This window comes from Notechis scutatus, chromosome 6 (genome assembly GCF_049901735.1).
Source record: "Notechis scutatus isolate UNSWTSFEM ecotype Mainland chromosome 6, rNotScu1.2, whole genome shotgun sequence".
NCBI lineage: Eukaryota > Metazoa > Chordata > Lepidosauria > Squamata > Elapidae > Notechis > Notechis scutatus.
Window position 1 is genome coordinate 49,894,220 of NC_142014.1, and position 22,858 is coordinate 49,917,077.

General features: G+C 40.0%; 1 protein-coding gene across 1 annotated transcript in view; it reads right to left on the minus strand.

The window, feature by feature from the left end:
- GRIN2B (glutamate ionotropic receptor NMDA type subunit 2B) overlaps positions 1 to 16,929 on the minus strand; it is a 126,023-nt gene extending 109,094 nt beyond the window's left edge. Inside the window, exon 1 of the mRNA XM_026693208.2 lies at positions 16,229 to 16,929. The gene's annotated coding sequence lies outside the window, so the exon portion shown is untranslated. The remainder of the gene's footprint in view (positions 1 to 16,228) is intronic.
- Positions 16,930 to 22,858: the final 5,929 nt, after the last annotated feature.

Consider the following 22,858-nt stretch of genomic DNA (forward strand, 5'->3'; position numbering starts at 1 on the left):
CCAGATCCTTTCTTCGGCATTTGAGAACTTGCAGTTCTTTGATAGATTCCTCAGCACAGCCACAAAATCACTTATGCTTTCTCCCTCCTTTTGGCTCTGGATGTAGAAGTCGTTCTGGTTTGCCAGGCACGATGGGGTAGGGTCGAAATGCCCCTTCAATGCTCATTGCAGTTCATCCCAGGAGACGTTCGCCAGCTCATCTGCAACGAGGACTTTGGTTAGTTTGTAGAGTTCCGAATCACAATAGGTTAAAAAGTAAGCCTTCTTCTTTACGTTGAATGCTGTCTGCATCCCGTTCACCTCCAGATTTAAGTTGAATATTCCCATGTACGAGGACCACTTCTGTTTGGTTGGCTCAAATGATAGGGGTCGGTGGGCCATGTTGGTTCGCTGTTGGTCTGAATGGTCAAGTTCACAATTCAGCTGGAAAATGGCCACAGTGCCCCACGAGGTCCTTTGTCTTCCTCAGAATTCCACCTTCGTCGCCAGTGTTAAATGGGTGTGGATGAGGAAGGAGCAGGACTCAGGAGTCCTGTATAATTCTCACAATTACAGGATACATGTATTTTTCAGCAAAACAGTTGTCCAATATAACTTTGTTTCTTCTATTTCCTTCATGTTTCTAGACTAGGTATCTTCAATTTCTTTGCTATTTCATTTAGGGACTAAGCAAAGAAGGCAGCTTTTATTAGATGAAAGATTTATGCCATCTAATCAGAATATTTCAGTGCTACAAATCTCCCATTCATTATGTTGACTTTCCTGCATAATTTCCTTGGTGAATAAATGAACCAAGTTGTCATTTGGTAACACGTCATTCAGTTTGAATGTTAAGTACTATCAGAAGGATTGGGTTTATCTATTCTTATACTAACTGTGTAATTTTATGCGTAGAACTTCATCTAACTAATAATTGCAACATAATCTGTCCATAAGTGGCCTTAATAGCAGCCCTGATTCTTTCTTTAAAGATTCCACAAATACATATTCTGGATGTTAAACTGGATTATTTTCTAATTTTTAGTCCAGCCCAGTACTATATCAGAATTAATGATCAGGAGTAGAGATAGGCATGGAAGTTTACTGGTTGGTTTTGACCAGTCACTGTTTTTACCCCCACCCTACCTCACAGATTGTCATTGTAGGAAAGAATTAGAGAACAGAGTGATACAAAAAATGCCTTAAGATCCTGAAGGAAATATGAGATATAAATTTAACAAAAACTGAATAAATATCTTCTGGACAGGTTTAATTCTGCATTTTCAAAATTCATTGCCCAAATAAAACATTTAATATTGTAATAATAATAAAATCTAATAAATATCAAGAGAAGAATCTTTCAAGAACATTCACTATCACCACTATTGTTTGTCATTGCACTGATTCCTCTATCAACAATGCTGAATAACACATTTCATGGCTTTCAAACATCAAAAACATCTCCCAGGCTATCCTACATCTTTTAGATTAGACAACCTGAAGTTGTATGGAAAAACATCATCTGAAATACAAGCGGTGCTCAACGCTGTCCGTATATATACTGCCAAGATATTTCAATGGAGTATGCACTGGACAAATGTGCCATGCTCACCATCAAACTGAGAAAATAGTGAAACTGAAGGAATCAAAATTCCCTATGGAAATAATATCAAGAGTTGAGATAAGGATAATCACTACAAATGCCTGGGAATCTTCAAGCTAATAACATCAAGGATACTGAAGTCAAGAAAAGGGTTAGAAGTGAATACATCAAGAGAGTGAATAAGATATTGAAGTCCAAATTCAGTGGAGGAGATACCATCAAGGCAATTCCAGTCATTTAATGCACAGCTGGAAGAGTGGACCACACTTAGTCAGAACTAAAATCCCTTGATAGAAAGACCAGAAAAAAATGGCAATGAATCATGCCCTTACTAAGTACTGGAGTGATCAAACTGGCCTATAAGAAAGAATTGAAGAAATGAAGAACAGTACATGGCCATGACATTAAAGAAAAAATAGAAAGCAAAAAAGATAGCAATAGGACCTGGCTAAGAGCAGGAAACAGAGGGGCTAATTCTGTCTGCACAAGACTAAGCCTTAAGAACAAATGCATACAAAGCCAGAACTGAGAAGACAGCAATAGACAACAAGTGCCACCTCTGCAAAAAAGCTGAAGAAACTTGGTTAGCTGCTTCAAGAAGATCACACAGAGTGACTACAAACAATGGCATGGCAAAGTAGTAATAATGGTGAATTAGAAAATCTGCAAGAAATACTATTTGCCTGGAAGCAAGAACTTGCAGGCAAATAAATAAAATAGAAAAAGTAACAGAAAATGAGTAAGTTAAAATGCCTTGGGACTTTAAAATTCAAACGATCAGACATCTGCCACATAAGACCCCATACTTAACAAATGTTGATAGAAAGACAAAAAAAACTCCCAAAAAACTAGATAGTGGATGTGCAGTACACAGAGACAGCAGAATAGAAGAGAAAGAATTGAAGACGATATCAAAACAACAAAAAGAAATAGAATAACTGTGGCAAAAGAATGCAAAAGTACCAATAATAATAGGAACCTTGGATGCAATCACAAAACAACCAGAGCACCTCTTGAACACCTTCAGCATTGACAAAACCACCATCAGTCAATTACAAAAGGCAGCCTTGCTAGCTTACATCCTGCGACGATACCTTTAATAACATCAAAAATCTATTTCTGTCTATCCCAGGTCCAAATCCAGCTGACTGTAAAGTTTTCTGTTATCTTTGTAGTAAAACATTTTTTAAAAAAACAGGATGGCAATGACAGAGGAAAGGAAATCTCTAAGCAAAAATCAAATTAATGCTACAGTTATTCCTCAAGTCACAACCATATGTTCAGTGACCATTTGAAGTTACAGTGTCACTGAATGAATGATTTGTATACCAAAGTGACAACTGTCCGCGTTCCCCTCAAGGTCACATGATCAAAATTCAGGTGCTTAGCAGCCTGTCTGCTCTTCCAACTGCAAGGGCATTTTTATTCCCCTCTCTTGCTTATCACCCTCAACCTGTCCTTTTGCCCCACTGCACTTTATTGCTCCAGTTGATCTTCACCAACTTCTTGCAGATATTCAGATAGATAGATATGCTATACTACAATATAATTTGATTTTCTCCTTTATGTTGTTTCCAACCCACTAGGTGCTAGAAAGAAATTGTGTAAAGAGGATTTACTACTCTGTTGTCAATCAAAAGGATAACTCTCAGAAAATAGAACTTGATAAAATTTGGTTCCCTGCTGGGACCAAATTGCTGGCTAGAGCTGAGAATGATGCTGGCTTTTGTCCTTCCCTTGGGTCTCCCCTTCCCTTGTGCTCATGTAATCCAAAGCAGAACGAAAACATGTGCACCATGAGAAACATTACCTCACCATGAAGGAAAAAATGTAGATATCTCCCATAGCCACTGCTTGTAAAGAGATTAGAGAGAATTCCAGAATTCTTACGAGCCCTTTTGTCACTTTTTTCAAGAAGTTGCCCACTAAACTTTTCTGTACTCTTTCTCACTGCCTGGTGACTGGACTTCCTTATTTTTCTTTTAAAACATTTCGCTTCTCATCCAAGAAGCTTCTTCAGCTCTTCAACTGTGACCTGGATGACTAACAATCTCCATAGACATTTCTTACTGCCTGCTTTTCCAGAACCTTCTGAACATTCATAATAACGTATTTGCTAAAATTCAGTATCGTAATACATGTCATGAACCCATCAAGTAACCAGTTGGACAGAATTTAAACACTATACTAAGCCACAATAAAAGTAACTGTGATTAACATAAGCTTAGCGTGTTACATTAATGCAACTGCTAGTACTAGTGGGCTAGATTAATCAAGCTGTATAAACAAAGAAAGTTAGTTATAGTTACCGTAGTTAGGTTTGGGTTGTGCAACTTGTTATGTAAGCTTCTTTTTTAAAAAAAAAAGTTCTACTTGATTAAATTCCTTTCACTAATTAACTCTTCACATGATAGGTGACCTGTCCTGTTTTCTGTTTGTCCCTCTTGTACAAAGCTCAGCCAAAAGCATCAGGATTATATTTCTGCCAACAACATTCCTCTAGGATGCTAAAATAAGTCTACAAACATTGCCAACAATTTCATCACTGCTATAATTGTTATGGCAATTTTTTTTAGTATATATCAAATACAAAATAGTGGCTATCCTCTGTTGTAGCACAGATGCAAGGCATGCTTCTTAACTATACAGAACAGAGAAAGTAAAACCTGCATGATTACAGTACACAGTCCTGTATTCCTTACCCTTTGTGAATAAATTCTTCTTTCCTACACCTTAAAAGATTGGCATGGCATAAATCCTTAACCAAATTAATATTTGTGCTTGGAAAATAACGCTTATGTGCTTTCAAATGTTAATTAAATAAATGCTGATTGTACCTGAGCAAAAATACGGCTGGTTATTATTGCAAGGAGTAGATTTGCCCTTAACAGAAAGATAAAAAATGAAGGAATACACATTTTTCCTATGTTTTTATATGAACTGTTTGAGAAATTTCAAATGCCAGTAAGATTGAAATAGTGTATTTTATTTAAACATATGCAAATGTATCAATATCCTGCATCACATATTCTTCAAGATGATTACCACAATAGCTTGGACCTCCTATAAAATTTTCTGAATGTGGTGAAAAAAAGCACAACAAAGAATCATCTGGAAATACTTGCTATATATCAAGTGTGGTATTTTTTTAAAAAAAATGTTAATCAACAAGTATGTTTATGTAAAGTTATGGTAAGTTTATTAACTAACTAGCAAAAATAGTCTTCAAAAAATGAATGAATCAACCAAGAATAGAACTAAAGAAACACACTATTTTAGCAACATTTTTATAATATTCTTAGCATGTAACACCTTACTGAGAGAGGCAGGTGGCGGTTTAAAATGCAGTTTTCACATTACATCAAAGACAATGTAATGTTTGTTAGTCAGAAAAGGTGCCGGCCAGAATAACACATAAATGGAATTTATTGAGATTGTTTTAATCTCAATAAATCCTATTTTGAACTGAAGTTGCAGTCCTATTCACAGTTATTTAGGAATCAGCCACTCTGAAACCAGTGGGACTTTCTTCTTAGAAAGTATGTGTAAAATTATACTGCAAGGGAAAAGAAGGTTATTTTAACCAAGGACAGGTTGGATACCGTAATAGCACGCATACCATGGTTTTCTACTTTGTCTGAAATCTTCATTTTACACTATTATGTTAATAAAAGCACAATCAACAAAGCCAAAGTAGAGTGCTGTCTTTGTAGTGGAAGGGAATATAAGAGGGGATAGGAGTAGTAATTTATGTACAGTAATCTATACTGCAACCAATTTTGGTCTGAGTTATCCAGTCCATATTGTTTCAAATGAGTAGGTGATAATTTGAATTATGTAGAAACATTAATAGGCTATACATTTGCACTGACTGGTTATTTAACAGAGAAACAAATTTAGAGAGATTAGACATTACAACAAACTCAGTTGCCAAACCTGATTAATCATTACAAGACTTAATAGTATTAGTTATTCCATCAGAGGCACATTGTCCATTCATCCACCAACAGGATTTGTTCTTCATCTGCTTTTCTGCTACTTATGCAAAATAAACAGGTTACTCCTTATGCAAATGAAATCATGTACAAAAAACTGGCATCTATCAATGTAACTTTGAACACTCTGCTGGTAACTAGACAAAGATATAGCAGTAGATTTGACTATCAATTTAGAAGCCTGTCAAGACAAATATTTTCAGATGCTAGATTGGCATACCAAATCCAGGATAATTATGTGACATCAATTATAGCTCCTGAGAATGCTTAATAAGCTTACTTTACACAGTGTGTGAGTGTGTGTGTGTTTTCACAATTTTTTCCATATTCAAATGTAAATAAATAACCCAAACATATGTGCAGGGGTGGGAAAGGAAATTTCATATTAATATATTTATGTTACAGCTTGTATTATAGAAAAGTAAACACTATTTTCTATACCTGTTCATTTTTCTTCATCTTATGCAAATGTTTCATTGTCTATCATTGCATATAACACATGCATTATATTATATCTTGGTACAGTTTGTAATAAGCAGAAATTATAGTACACTAATTAGCTGTCATATCTCTACTTTTTAATTCTTTATTGTTTTCTGCTGTGTCACAGTATGCCAGCACTAGTTAGTAATATCAGTAAGTAGGATAGGAATGTTAAATTCTAATTTTTAAATCTGGTATTATACTTAATGCACCCCATAAGAGACTAAAAGTGTGATAAGATGTGTTTCATAGGCATGTAGAATTAAAAGAAATATTGTATTATGAATATAGAAATGAGTTTGATGTTTAGTAAGTGGAAATATTTTCATATAATTCTACCACAATTTTATTGTACAATGAAAGTAATGTCCTGCAGAGATAACTCCCAAAGACATAATTTTGCAATCTCTCTCTTTCTGTCTCTTTCTCTAAATTTTTAAATTATTATTGCAACATTTCGTGGGGCTCTTTGAAGACAGCTCAGAAGCTGCAGATGGTACAAGATAGTGCAAAAAAAGCAGCAGCCCACACGCTGGCAAGTAAGAGCTAATATTCACAAATTACCACAGTGTTGCATGCACTAGATTGGTTAAAACAGGCTTTAGGATACCATTAAAAGTGCTGCTTTTAACCTCTAAAGCGCTATAAGGTTTGGCATATCATCCACATCTCCCATTCAGGTATGCTAAAAGTTCCTACTCTGTGAAAGATTCAGAAGAAAGCTAGATATCAATGTTTTTTTGCCTGTGACACCAAACCTTTGGAACAAACTTTAATAAGATTATATCTCATCCTATTTCTTAGCATTCAGAAAGGCAATGAGAGCTTTTAATGGTTAAGATGTTGGTTATTTTAGATACCTCCCAATATTTTATAAGGCTATGATCACTTTTATTATTTGTTATTTGTTAAAAGACTTGTATGGATACCCATCTTGTATATAATAAATATCCAATTAATATTAATTGAATTAATATCCAATTAATTCAACGTTTCATAATATTTTTGAAAAAATGTACAAGTGCTCGCAGGATAATGTTGTAAATCAGCAGGTGTCCATGGGAAGGATGGTAGAATAGAAATACAATTAATAAATAAATGGACTATCATTTGTTTCTCTCATTGGTAGCCCTACTCAAATATAGATTCAATTTTTTTTAAAAAAAATCAACTAGTTATATTGGATTGCACTGATTCAGCAAGTTATACAAAAACAGAATCTGAATTAGATATTTGTGTGGGGGGCTTTAAAATGATATTGATTTAACACAAGGAAACCTTGTGTTAGGAGTTGCCTCTTGGAAACTGGTGCATATAATAAACATAAAGGTATCATAAGTCTCCAGTATTCACAGCACTCTTGTGGAGCAAAAAAGGACACCCTGTAGCCTTCCAGCCACTTTTCATTAGCCTTAGTCAGCATGGCTAATATCAATCATTATAGAAAGTACAGTCCAATATCTGCAGGGCTACAGAATGTTTATCCTTTCTATAAAGAGTTCTTCTGGAATGCACTAGTTCATTATTATTTAAGATTCTATGCAAAACTTATAATACACATTTTTCTAAGACATGATATAAAATAAAATTGGGCATGATATTATGAAAAGGAAATCAGAATGCAGTGGGAAGAGAAAAACAGTCATTGGGGCAACAGCTCCTTTTCTGGTTGATAGATGAAGCCAAGCTTGTATTTCTTTCCTCCTTTAACTTCATTGCATACAAAGTAGGATACATAAGAAAAATATCACTTATGTCTATGAACACTGCTAATAAATATTCATGTTGACCCTCACAATATTTTATTATTCTCTTTACCAACTATTTTTTAAACTATTTTTTAAAAAATCTTCAATATTACTTTGAACAGGTCTATTCTGCCTGAAAGGCAAATAGAAACACATAATATTCATATTAATTGAACTGATGCAATCCACAAGTGAAATACATCCCAATTCTATTGAGCCTTGTAAGAAAGATACAAGGTCATCTGGGATGTATGATATTTCATATGATCTTTGCCATTTTATCTTTACTGGACCAAAAATAATGTAAACATATCTGTCTGTATTACATATACAAGCAGGGCAAAACTGGAAGATATATCATGCCCTTGAGTTGCATGCTGCTATTTAAATATCACTCAAGAATCTCTTTTATCCAAAAATTCTGCTCCTCAGATATAACATGGTTTCTAAGGGGTCCCCCCCCCCATCTTTCCACTACCTTTGCCAGAAACCAAAAATGAGAGCTTATGACAACTGTAAAAATCTGTGTATAGAGGAATGAAATGTAAATTAGACAGCAGCAATGTAACTGTTTTTCTATAATGCAAATTGAGCCAGATGAATTTGCATAACAAACTCTGAATAATTTGAATCTGATACCCTGAAAGTTTTGCGACTACAGGAAGTCTTGGAATCTCACTGTAAAATGAAATGGATGTGTAACAAAAAGTAATTTTGGGTTCACTGCTAATCTGAGGCCCGTTATCATTCCCAATCCAATCCAGAACATTCACCTAAATCAATGTGCAACATTTCTCTGGCTGGGCTCATATTCTCTTGATTCTTGGCCCAAGCAAAAAGCAAAATGTTCAAGAGAGCAGATTGCCCTGAATTTCATTGCTCTAATAACTGGGGTCTTTGTTCACATTCACAGTATGTTAACAGATGGGGCAGTTTGCCTGGGTAGCAGCCAAATAATTCAGTCTCACCAAGCAAAGACAGATTTACCTGGCAATGTCTTCTTCCTTATAAAAGGTAATGAACAAAGCAATCTTATAAACAGAGGAACAAGAGTGGACTGTGCCACACCATTTATAGACTTTTTTTTTAAAAAAAAATCCTTCAATGTGAGAGTTAGAAGTTAATGGGCAGCTGCATATGAGAGAACGAGTCCCAAATGCACAGCCAACCCAAGTGGATGGCCTTGTTTACAGCAAACAGATTAAAATATATGTCTTAGAATCTGTCACAATGGCATAAATAATTCCATGGTGTTAACTTTCACATTGTACACTACAGTCTCTTGAAGGAATTGAAGTACAAAGATGTTAGTTCTCAAAATAAATATATCAAGGACAGACAAGTATAGGTGTCCGAGAGAGAAAGGATTTATAGTTTAGGAAAGCTAAGTAAATCTAAATGACTAATTATATAAGCTATATAAAATGTGTGTGTATGTGTTTGTTTCTAATCCTTCATTTTGAATTATTTAATCCAAGAGAATACATATTTATTAATCTTCTCATGTGTGATAACAAATATATATGACATGTATATGATACATAAACTGTAAATAGTGTATAGTATACAGAAATAATTCACTACTGATTTTTAAAAAAACATTATTTAAATGTATGTTAATAGAAGAGAAAATGTATTTATGCATTTAATTAAAAACTGTATATGCTAGCCTTTTTCTGCAAGATTTAATGGAATATTATAGTTTACAGTAAAGGCATGTCCAAAAAGAGAAGAATAATGAACGTGAGAATCATTATGAGCATATACAGAGGGTTCAGCTGTAGTCCACATGTGTTTGGGTGATCAGAATCGGGGCTGCAGAAGTAACTTGTCAATATAATTGTTTAATACTACTACTTTTAATGCCATTTAGATATGTCAACTTATAGGGCAGCATACATTGTGGGGAATAGGCCGAGGTGAGAGATGGGTGACAGGATGTGAAAAAGACAAGGAAAGGCCAGGAGCTGGAAAAGTTGCCTACATAAGAAATTACACACACCTGGAAAAAAGAAGAGTGGTAAATTAAGTTAACAACAAGAGCTTTGGGATTTTGTCAGTGGCATAGAGGAGGCAAGATTAACTGCAAACAACAGGTAGGCAAGAGCAACTGATTATTGTGTGTTTTACACCTCACCGGGGCATATCCTTGCTCTTTTCTCCTTTCTGATCCCCATGACATTGTATTCATCTCATCCCCAGCTCATGAATGAAACAAAACTAACCACTCTTTAGTTGCACCTATGCTAAAGTTAAAGTAGTATTTTCCCCTAATTCCGACACCATCTTGCATTACCTTGGAGGGAAGTTATTTCTGCCTCTGTTACTTCTTTTTCAGGCACAGCCATATTTGAGAGTGCCATTCTTTATAGAGCGTTAAAGGTTTTTTCATGTTACAGTCTTTTCCCTTTGGTTTTGGACCATCCCTTTTCCACATCATCAGCCAATGAAAGAAACAGCTACCAATCTGGGCACCACAACAGAAATAAGGTGGATCTCATTTCTAGATACTGCATGACTTTCCTTAGACTTGTTTCACGCTTCTGCAAACACCTTTTGAGTATCTCCCAAGTTAAAACAGTGTGAAAGAAAGGAATATATGGGATGACACCGGCTGATACATCACCCCAGAAAGGAGGGAGGCAGACAGAACTATCACATGCTATGAGATAGGTCCTGTAGAGATTTAAAAGAGAAAGTAACTAACTCCTAGATAAAAGTACCTTTTCTTACTTCAGGCAGGGGGAAAAGAAAGACGGTTTGGTGTAGTGGTTAAGGGGATGGCCTAGAATCCAGGAAACTGTGAGTTCTTATGCTGCCTTAAGCGTGAAAAAACAACTGGGTAATTTTGGGCCAATCATTTTCTTTCAACTCATCTTACTTCACAGGGTTATTTTGCACCAAATAGTAGAAGGGAGGAGTATTAATGTTTGCCGCCTTGAGTTGCATATGAAAAAAGGGCAGAATAAAAATCTAATAAATAAATAAAACTGACAAATATGGGGAAAGTTATACCTGCTTTCCTTGTAGAAAGCTTGCAGAGTAAGTGGGTAATAAAAGCAGGAAAGAATGGAGAGGATCAGTATGAAAGACTCTCAAAAACAATTTGTTAACAGAGAGGACAGACGTTGCCAGAGAAATGGCTGCAGTGAATGTTAGCTTAGAGACAAGATGGAAGAGGAAGCATCTGCAGCTCCACTCTGAAAGGGATGGTTCCTCCTGCAAGGAATGTTCACTGATATTTATTTCCCAGGCTATTTATTAGTATTATTATTATTGTGTCCTTTTAACCTAATTTCTCAATGAGGTATCTGAGCCACTCAGAATACTTTGTTGATTGAAGTAATATATAAATTACATAAATCAATAAATAGTATATAAGCCTTACTATTATCTTCCAAATATAACTCTGATTATACTCATGTCACCTGACTATGCCTTCAAATTAATGGGTGATCTCCAAAATAATTGCAGAACTTTACACACTTTGAAGCAGTGGGATAGCACCAACTCAAGGGGAAAATAACACTTTAAAACCAGTTCACCTGATAATGTAAGGCCTGGAGATATGATTAAAATGTCATAAAACCAAAAGAATAGAATGCTGTTGTTGGGGCATCACTGCATACGGTAAACCACAAGTTGTGGCAAGGCCTGAATCATAATATCAGGCTTAAAACTTTTTAATAATCTTTATCATAAGATTTCACACACAGCCAATTTAATCTGCCAAACATTGCTCCAAAGAAGAATAAAGCACACATATCCAACACACCTTACTCTTCCTATTTTGTGACTTCAGGGGTGGTGCAATGGTTATAACTTTGAGGACAGGTCATAAGTCACTTTTTCCAAGGCCATCATAAGTTTAAACCATCATTAAACAATCATAAGTCAAGGACTAGCTATATACACACATACGCACAGAGACTCTTAACTTTAGGTATGTATATGCTGGTTTTATATTTATGTTTTCCTACATTGAAATGATTCCTGTATGTGAAAACTATGTAATTACTAATTTTCCTCATAGGGAGAGAAGGAACAAACTGCATAAATTTTAAACCACTATTTTATTACTTCATATATTTGAAGCCAAGCTTTAAATGTGCACTGTATGCTTCATATAATTACACAATTATGTGTATCATATATGTGTATATGCTACTCTATACTTGTTTCTTTAACAATGTATAATTGACAAGCTGTGGGTTTATACAAGTACTGTATGTTTCTATTCTATTTCCAAACCATTTTTATCTGGTTATCAGTTTGTGTATTTCTAACTACGACGTCCCAAGATATATGTTATTTATCTCTCTGTGTGTGCATGCGCATATACAGACACACATGCTTCAGTGTGTATATAGCACACATTGGTGTATATACCTTTTGATACGTAATCAATCAATATTTTTAAAGATAATATCTGTATATGAAACTTTATACATATATATGCACACATTTCAGATGTGTATCCTGTAAATCTGTCTCTGAGGATATACATTGTATCTCAGAAAGCTTTACTGAATTCTATCTAATGTTGTATCTTTGAGTTTCATAGTGGCAACATATGTGTTCTAGTTTGATGAATTTAACTATAACCTTAAAATTAATTAAAATCAATTAAAAATAAATGCACCATGTATTTCAGATGTTCATTCTGCATTCTGAGTTGGTAATGTGTTTGTTTATAGCTCTTAGAAGCATCACACATTTATTCACACTATCATTTTAATATAATAGCAGCTCACAACTGTGTTACCCCATCTTGGCTTTCTGAAAATTTTTGCTAGATTAAGGGTTACCCAAGTAAAGAGAATAATTATTTTCAAATTCTCTTCCAATCTATTATCATAGTTTGCTGTGAATTAAGACTTTTTTTTAACAGCAGTTCATCTTGGGGGGGGCATGCTGTGCTAGCTAAGTGTGCTTTTAAAATTGAAGGTCTTCAGTTTATAAAAATTATTTTTTAAAAAAAAAAAAACTTTATTTGGGATGAAAGAAGAAAGAGACCCTGTCTGTGAAATAGTTCCAGAACTGGAGAACAAATATGGTGTGATATCTTTTTTAAAAGCCTTGTTCTCCAGGGTATTCAGAGCGTATCTTATAATTTGTTCTGTGTCCATTGTTGATTTGTGTTGGTTGGTATTGCTATAATATTTTAAGATTTAAAAATATGTTATTTAACTTTATCATAATAATAATGAAGTGGTAGCACGAGCTAGAATGAAAAATGGGGAATATATATTTTATGAAAATATTGAAAAGGAGAACTAAGTACAGAGAAGTGCTAGAAAACTTGACACTACAGCTTCTTCTATGCCCTCACCTAAACCTAATCCTTCTTCGCACCAAATCCCCACTCCTCTGCAATCCTGCCATACACATATGCTTTGTTTAAAAGTCAAGGCCACTGAATATATGCCAGATCAATGGAAGAGACTCTGGAGATGTTTCTCTGCCAAAGTTCCATTTGGGATCTGGAGGAATCCAGACAAATTCTCACAGTTAAAGCACTGGTCACCTTTCAGTCTGATTTCTTCCAATTTGTCATTTGATACTATGAATGAAAGTTGTGGGAGACAACCAGTGGAAAAGACATTCTTATATCATGCACAGGTTCCATTTGAAACTTCCTACGCTGGTTTTCTTAGTTATTGTGAATGTGTGGATGACATCAGCGTTGGTGGAAAAAAAGTGGTTTTAGTAATTGTCCATTCTATCTCCAGGTGATGCTGAAGAATTGAAAGAAAAAACAAATGTAGATTCCATGTACCTGTTAAGATTTGTATCGATTTTTTGTTCTAAAATGGAAATGCCGGAAAGAATTCGTAGCTCATTTCTTTCATTATAAGCTGCACAGACAATTGCAGACAAATGGCTTTAAGCCATTGGAAACGTTGATCACTGTCCTTGGGAGTGTGAATAGAAAAGCAGTGTCTCAGCTTCGTATCGTAGGTGAGTATTTCCAGCACGAGGAAAGTTTGCAGACGGGAGCCCTGCCAAAACTGGATGCATCGGGAGAAGGGACCTTGTCTCGCTCTGCCGAAACAGCCACAGCTGAACGAAAAGGCTCAGATGCCAAGCTCTCCGCGCCCACTCAAGCCAACGCTGGCACGCACACTCGCACGCGCGCCCCCGATAAATGCCGATGTTCAATGCTCAAGAGGCGCTGGGTGGGGGTAGGGGGGGGCAACCTTCTTAGCCTTGATCAATCCGAAATACGTGAGCTCTTCTGCCCACTCCGCCGACTGGAACGAAGCTGGTGCGCTAGCCAGCTGCCTTTGCGAGGGGAAGCGTGAGAGAAACCCAGCGCCTCCTTTTGCTGCCCGCGATCACCAACAGTCCATCGCCCCAGCCAAATCTGTGGGAAAAGGCAGGACGAGAAGGCGCAAGTCTCCACTCGGGTCGCCAGTTGCGCTGCAGGGCAGCGGTAGGGGAGGGAGGGCCGATAGCCATGTTCCAGGCACGCACCTGTCGCCCTAACTCTAGCGAGGAGGCTCGAAATCCCCGCCCCTTCCGAAGCCGCTCTCCACACCCCCTTTGCCCCTGCCTCTTGGCTCCGCCCCTCGCTCACACGCGCGCGCACTCTCCCAACGCAGGTAAACTTTAGACTCCCACTCGCGGAAGGGGAACGTAGGTAGATGTCACCGAGATCCTGGGCTATTTATAGAAGCGCCAGGCGAACGTGGCTGCTGGTGGGGGCAATTCTACCTCGCACCGGCCTCTCTCGAGCGGCGAAGGACCGTCATCCTCGCCTCTCCTTACAACCAACAGCGGAGCCGGGAGGCTGGAAAAGAAACGGTGCCAAGGCGGTCCATTCATTGCGCTCTCGCTCCCTCGCTCTCGGCATTTCTATCACGGCCCCCTTGCCTGCCTGGGAAAGGATGGCAAGGCAAACCGGGTCCTTTTCTAGCCTGCGGGGTATTTCGGCGATCCCCCGACCGCCCTTGGGTTTTACGGGGGACAGGTCCTTCCACCTGTTTCGCAGACGGAAGGCTCGGGAGCCTAAAGGGGTGTGGTGATCGTGGAGGGAGCCCCTTTCCCGCCCCTTGCTTCCTGGATCGTTCGCGTCCCGTTACTGGCCACCGTCTCCTGGCAGCCCGGCAGCCGTTCTGGGCCGCTTCTCGGAAGTTGGGAGTGGAAGAGGGTCAAAGGCGTGAAATTTTTCGGCAAGCTATTTAGGACCATCCGGTGAGTGACCCAGAGGTTGCCTCGAAGCCCATGCAGGGACCCACCCTTACAGAATCCCAGGAAGAAACAACGTTGCGTGATGCGAAGGAGGGGTTGTCATATAGTGGCGGGCTCACGGGAGGGTCTAACGGCAATATAACCGATCAAGAGGGTTACCGGTCGGAATGATTGAGGCTGAAACCAAACGCCATGATTCCCATTTTTCATACGGTTTTGGAAGCGCATCCACACCCACTCACAAAAGCACTCGTCTGCCTTTGTCTTGCCACCATCTTACCCCTAGACTGGCGTGCCCAATTTCAGTCCTGCATTTAACGGTCTGTGTCGCGTAGGCAGGCACAGTCGAGCAAGAAGAGAGCCATTTTGCACCCCATGCTGAAAAATGTGTGTGGATGTGTGCGCGCGAAAGCGAGCCAGACACGGAGGAAGGGAGAGAAGAAGAGGAGAAGGAAAGACTGCATGGCTCGCGCCAAGAAGCGAGAAGTCAACGTGGCTAAACCTTCCAGCATCAGTCGGGAGATGAATGGCAGGTGCAGGTTTTGCCTTGGGCTAAACCACGGGGCGGGGGGCTTAGAGGTCTCCTAACGTGCTTAGACTTCTGATAGTCCTCCACCTGCAAACAGACAGCGGCTGCCTACACATCAGCAGCCACCTCTGCTTCTCTTGGGACTGGCTGGCCAGTGCTCGCTACAACTACCTTTTGCGAAGGCAGCCACATTGGCTTGCCTAAAGCTCCGGGGCCTGCTTGTACTTGGACTAGAAGACAATCTCTTTGCAGAACACCACCATGTTGCACATTCCCAAACGGCCAGGCTGTAAACCCGAACTAGAGAAGAGGCTGACCAAGTCCATTTTGATAGAGAGGTAGCGAAGCTCCATCTTTGCCCTCCCCTGATCCGTTGCCTCCTGCCCCACCTCCGCCTCCTTTTAGAAGCACGAAAGCACTGTCGTATCAGGTGGAGAAGGGAGGGAATAAGCTCGTGTCTCTGTTCCCTCTGCTCCTCTGATGAGCCAGGGAAGGGAGGAATCAACATGTCTGAATGACTCCTTAAAACCGAATCTCATTCCAAATAGCAGCTCTGGCTCTTTTGTGAGAAGACCAGCGGTTGGTTTGTGCTATTAGTACAAAATTAGTTGCTTAAAACACGAGCGGCTTTTTTATAGTGTATGGGGAGGGGGGGATATTCACCAACCTCCACCCCACCCTGAACAAAATCTCCTACCTTGATTTGTAGAAGCAGAACCTCTAGGCGGACAGATTAGGGGAGTGAGCATGTTGGGAATATCCAGTCTCCTCTTCTTGCTTGCATATCCACATAAAGAATGGTGAGGTTTGGGGAGCAAATGGGGAAGGGGCGATGCCAGATGCACATAGAAACCGCTTTCTTGCAAGACGCCTCGACGCTGGCAATCTTGCGTCTGGAAGTGGTGCAAAGGCAAAGCAAGATATCGCCTTCGAAGATGAACCTGATCCAGTAGAGAGGAAAGTCGAAATAGGCAGGATCCAGAGAGATCATTCCATTTTCTCTTTTTAAAGAAGGAAGGAAGGAAGAGAACGAATGCGAGAACGCCACAGTGGCGATTCTTCTATTGGTGCCGACGATAGAAGAAATACATTCCTGGAAGCTTAGCAAAACAGGCTGAGTTGGGGTGCCGCGAGGGTAGAAATAGGTCCTCCGCGAAGCATGATAATTCTCCAAGCGCCCCCTCCTGAAGGGAAAAGAGGGGAGAGGGTCGGTCTGAGAGGAGGGCGAGAGAGATCGAATCGCTCCTCTGTGGAGACGCTAGCACGTTTCGAAGAATGGGAAGGAAAACGCATTTCCCCACATGAGCCCACAAATAGAGGAATGGCAAACAGCTGTTCCTGGGCTATAAATATGTCAGAGATGCTCCGGCTCTGCCATGGCTGGGATGGGCACGAAGGCGAACTGGAGAAACGGGCGAGCTAGAAACCATCGAAGGAAGGAACTCCGTAACACACACACACACATGCACACATGCGCGCGCGCACAACACACATACACACACACGTACACACGAGCGCGTGCGCACCAAATTCAGCCCACCACTCGCGGGGAGCCGCTCAGTGGCGAGCGACTGCCGTTCCTAGCCCCATCTGCATTGCTGCTGACATGTCGGCGGTCTCCTCTCCCCACCCACCCCCTTCTCCCCCTCCTCGTCCCACCGCCAGCTCCAGAGGAATGAATGAAGCGGGCGGTGGGCTCGACTCTCTACCGGCCTCCCCGAGACCGCATTTGCTTTTCTGGAGAGGTGTGCGGACCGGGAGGGGGAGGGAGAGACGCACACGCGCGCCCGGCTCGTCACATGCGGCGGCCGCCAACCGACTCCCGCCGGCCAGTAACTGTTGCCAGCAGCTGCAACGGACCTCCGAGTGAAGGACCGGAGCTTGGTGGCTGCACCTTCTGCCTCGGTTACCTGTTAGCTGGAGTCTATTCTTTGTGGGGGACTCGGACCAGGCTCGGGGAGGATTTGGAAGAGGGGGAGAGACAAGGACGACCTTTCTAGCGGAGAGAAGACCCCATTTTGCAGCGACAATCCCTCTTCTAACGGCGTGCGATGGGTTGCGGCGGGGAAGGGGGGTTTAGCTCCCCCGGGCATATTTACAATTCACCTCAAGTGCTCTTCAGTTTGTCAGGCTGAAGCTCAGCCCCATTTTGCCCGAAAAAGGCTGCCTCGGGGCAAAGGCAGTATTGCCTCCGCTGCAATATCTTTCAAATACACGCCCACACCGCCACAGCGAATGCCGCCGTTTTCCCCGGAAAGCAAAGGAAGGTGAAAGAGAGAGAGAACTAGAATAATGGCGCTGTATCCCCCCCCCCAAAAAAAAAACCTGGTGGCGAGGGAGTAAGGAAGACTCCCTGTGAGTCAATAGTAGAAGGCAGGCCCGGAAGGGTGGGAGACTCACAAAAGCGACCTGTCACCCAAGGGTGCGAGTGGGTGGAAGTGGTGTGGGCTGGAGTTAGCCAGCTCTCCCCAATCGCCCGCCTACGAAGCCAGAGGCATTCACACACATCTCCCCAATCAACCGGAGTGTCTATCGGGAGGGGGAACATTTCACATGTGAGCGCTGAAGGAATTTCTCCTCTGCCTGGATTTTTCTCTCTCCCCCCTCCCCCGCGTTATTAGTGAGATACTGGCTGAGGCAGCAATCAACGTCATGTAGCCGAAGGGCAAAAAGACTGGTTTGTCCTGGCCTTTCAGCGCCTCCTACTGGCGAGCGTGAAGAAAGCGCGCGATGGGGCAAAAGGGAAACGGGGTCCCGTCGACACGGTCGAAGTTGGGATTCCATTCCCTGTCTTCAAAAACCCGAATAGGTGCCACACCATCTGCATGGACAAAGCAAGATTTTTCTCCCATGTTCTTTCCCAGGAAAAGCAACTATTCTTGGCGCTTGCTGCCTTGCACGGAAGTCAAGTGGCGGACTGCATGATAACAGGAAGAGGAGAGACGCTGGCAGGTAAGATCCTTGTGTGAACAAGTGGTGGATATGAACCGTGGTAAGAGAATTTTATGCAGTAGAGTTCTCGTGGCTTTTTCTCAGGGTTGAATTAAAAGTACTCTCTGCCGAATATTGTGCTGCCTGTACCATTGTGGACCAAGTAAGTAATGGGATTGGTGGATCCAGTAAGTTTGTTTCTTCTGCCAAGGGCAGCCAGACCATTGCCAATCACTTTCCTTCACGTGGAGTTGGATAGGAAAGAGCCAAGTTAGGTGGATGCCCAGAGTGATGGATGTAACTACCTATCAAGTGGCAGATGTTAAACGGGGACATGGAATAAAGTGGAAAAGAGCTCCCCCAATGTTCCTCACAGCCTCCCCTCTGGATGTGTTTGTTGCCTGTCAGCCAGACTGTTTTTGAATATGAGTATAGCTTCTGAAATACAGATCTAAACTTGGGTTCAACAATAACCTGGCTGACATGTAACAGGCAGAAGAGGAGAAAGTATGAAAGGAGTGGTCACTTCCTGGGTCCCACTAGATGACAATGATTAATAGATGGGACTTGTGTGTCTTAATGAGACAGATACAAATGATGAGAGTAAGATGGTCCCTCAAATACTGTGGCCCTATGCCACAAAGGACTTTAAAGATAGTAACTGATATCTTGAACCGCACCAGGAAGCATACTGGAAAACACTGCAGCCCATGGAACAAAGGGATAAGATAGGAAAAGCAAGACATATCAATTATTTGCCCACACTACCACGTTCTGGACCAGCTGATGTTCTAGAAATTCTTCAAGGGGATCTATGTGCAAATTATGTTACAATACACTTGGGAGATGATCAAAGTCTGAGAGACCAAGAACAATGCCTCCTGATCCAAGAAAGGTGCTATTATTGCACTCCACAAAGCTATGCAAAGACATCCTGGTCACAGCTGTCACCTGCTCTTTGAATAGGAGACCAGGAAGATTGCATCAAGTAGTTGGCTTAGGGATACAGTTTAATATTAAGTCAGAATTACAGTCATAAGCTGTGCCAACCATTAAGCGGGTCAACACATGACCAACTCAATTTTATGACATATTTTGCAACAGTCATTAAGGGAATACTGTAGTTCTTAACCAAATCCATAGTTTGCAATGGGCATTTTTTTTGCCTAGAGAATAAAAGTAAATGCTGGTCTACAGCAATAAAGTTGTAAATCACAGTCATGTGACCATAGGGCCCTGAAAACTGCCTTAAATGTGGTCACATTAACATGGGAGGAGCCTGCCACTGGAATTTCAAAACTAGGTCAAAATATCTTTTGGGGGTCCATCATAAATTTGTATGGTGCCTAACTAAATGGTTATAAGCTGAGTACCACCAGTACTGTTTACCAATGCAATTACTCTTCCAATTTCATGGCATACATGTAATGAGTTAAATCTATTTATAGTTCAATATGGCTCCTGATGACCTCATGAATATCTTGTTTTATTGGAAACCATAAAGAAATTATTTGCTATTGCCTTCTTCAAGGATATTAACTATATTATTGGAACAAGGAGGTGAAAGAACAATGTGATGAAATCAAAGACATTAAGGGGAACAGAAAAATCAAATTAGATGTCAGAACAGACAGAAGAAATTACAAAAGATACAAGAGAAACCAAAGAGAAGAAAGACAAAGATCTCAAGTAGGAGCTTAATAACAAATTTCAGAGAAAGAGAGAAGATATTATATCATCATATAGATAAACGAGGACAGTTTTCCAAAAGATCTCCAAACTCAGAAGGAGGTTTTAAACATGAATTGGAATACTAAACAATGCCAAGCACACATGATTCAGAAAAAATGAAACAGTGATAGAAGGAATATAATGAAATTCTATATAGCTGGGTTATTAACAGCTAAGGTACCTTAGATTAGAAGATAATGCCTAGTTCAAGATTCGTAGTATTAGAAGATGAATTTAGACCAGTACTCTGCCTATTAATTATTTGGAAAGTTATAGGAATTGTCAAAATATCTGAAAAAAATATGGCACACACCAGAAAAACAGTAAAGATTCTAACCAAATTATCCCAGCAAACCTGAAGAACACTACAAGGCCAACAGATTAGAAGAGGTCAGTCTACATACCGATACCAAGGGAAGAAGACTTAATGGTGTGTGCAAATTACTGTACAATACTTTTAGTTTCACATGCTAGCAAAATTATGCTTAGATTACAGCCCTATATGAAAATGAGAGCTTTAAGTCTGTTTTAGAAAAAGCTGAGGAACCACAAATTATTGCTGATGTGCAATGGATAATTAAAGAAACCAAAGAATTTATAAAAAATAATAATTCAGTATGTGCTTCACTACTTATACAAAGGCTTGTGATTGAATTAACATGTCAAGATGTCAGATTAGGAAAATGGAAGTACAAGAAAATATCATTGTCCTCCAGCATAGGACAGGAACTTGGTGAAACAGATTGGCTCCAGATCAGCAAACGAGCATACAGTACATACTGAGGGAGGCTATGTTGATGACATTACTCTAATTCCTGAAAATGTCAATAATCTGCAAATTCTAGTCAGGAAAATCAAAGATCACACTGAACAAATTGGAACCATCATTAAGTATAATAAAGGCCAAGTTACTGACAATATGTACAGCAACTTGTTTAGAACTCACAGTAAAGGTATTGAAGTAGTGAATAACTTCAGCTTAACAGTAAAGTAACAAAAGTAAAGGAGCCAAAGGAACTAGAAATATGCTGCAGACTAGCATCGCATAGCAATAAAGGCTAAGGAAAAGATACTCAGATTGCTAGGTTTATACCTACAAAAATCAAAATGGTGTAAGCTATAACATTCCCTGTAACACTCTATGGAAGACACAGTTGGATTTAGAAGAAACAGGATAGAAAGAGCTCTGGTATCTTTGAACCTTACTGTTGGAGAAGACCCTTGAAAATACCATGAAACCAAACAAATGGATCACTGAACAAATCAATCCAGCTGATCAGGCTCAAATTATCCTATTTTAGACACATTATGTGGTTATATAGCTCCCTTGGGAAGGCTATAATGTTGGAAGTGATAGAAGGAAAGTGAAGAGGATGATCAATAGCAACTGGACTATGTTTTTTTCCTTGAGGAAGATGTTTCACTTCTCCTCCAAGAAGCAAAACATTTTTTTCAAGGAAAAAACATAGTCCAGTTGCTTTTTGAAAAAGCACCTTTGTGTATTTCACTGATACTTCATCACTGTAATTGGGTCCATCCACCTTGCTATTGATCATCCTCTTCACTTTCCTTCTATCTTTTCCAACATTATAGCCTTCCCAAGGGAGCTAAAAACGGTCAAATTGCTAACCGGTGTAGTAGCCAGGGGTGGGATTCAAATTTTTTAACAACCGGTTCTGTGGGCGTGGCTTAATTGGTGGGTGGGGCTTGGTGGTCATGTGACTGGTGGGTGTGGTCAACTCAACATCACTCACGTCAAGGGGCGCTTCTCCTTGCCTGTCCTCTTATGACAGTGGGGATGCTGCAACGGTCGCAAGTGTGAAAAATGATCATAAGTCACTTTTTTCAGTGCCATTGTAACTTTGAATGGTCACTAAATGAACTGTTGTAAGTCAAGGATTATCTGTACAAAAATACAAAAAGCTTCTTTGCTTACAAAAAGCTGCCCTAAATACCAATCATTAGATTAAAAATACCTGCAAGCCACAGTTACAAATCAGGCAGAGTGCCAGAGCACGTTGAGGAATTAAAATAGTTAAAGTGTAATGATAACTATCAGCAGCCAACTCTTGCTCATAAAGTGAAACCCTTTAGCAGAGAGGTCATTTACTGTAAGCTCTCCAGAAAGAGCACACCCAGGAGAAGCAATCCTTAGATCCATTTGCACCACTTAAAGATACCAGCTAGTCTCACTCACCTCACAAGATATCCTAAGGAAATCATCCAGATTTAAGGAAAGGTCACATGCCCCCCCAGAAAGGCAGTAACAAAAACAGTGCCAAGCTTGCATCCTGCCTCTTGGAAGTACATCCCAAAAGGACAGTGCCAGGTACCACTAAAGCAGTGAAGGAAGACCCCCTCCCCCAGATAGAAAAAGAAATAATGAGGCAGGAAAAAATTCAAACACAACACAAATAATTAAATCACAATAGTAGCTGTTGCTTGTTAAACCAATTACCAGAACAAATAGACACAGGAACTAGCAGATTTCTCAAACCAATTTCTTTTCAGGAAGAGAGATTAATCTTTTTCCTTGCAAACAAAGCTGAATAGGGAAAATTATCCCATCAATAAACACAGGATTAAACGTCACCAAGCACAGAATTAAGCTTCACCCAAAACCAGTTTTAGACCAAAACTCAGGAAGGGTATGTAAACTCACGTT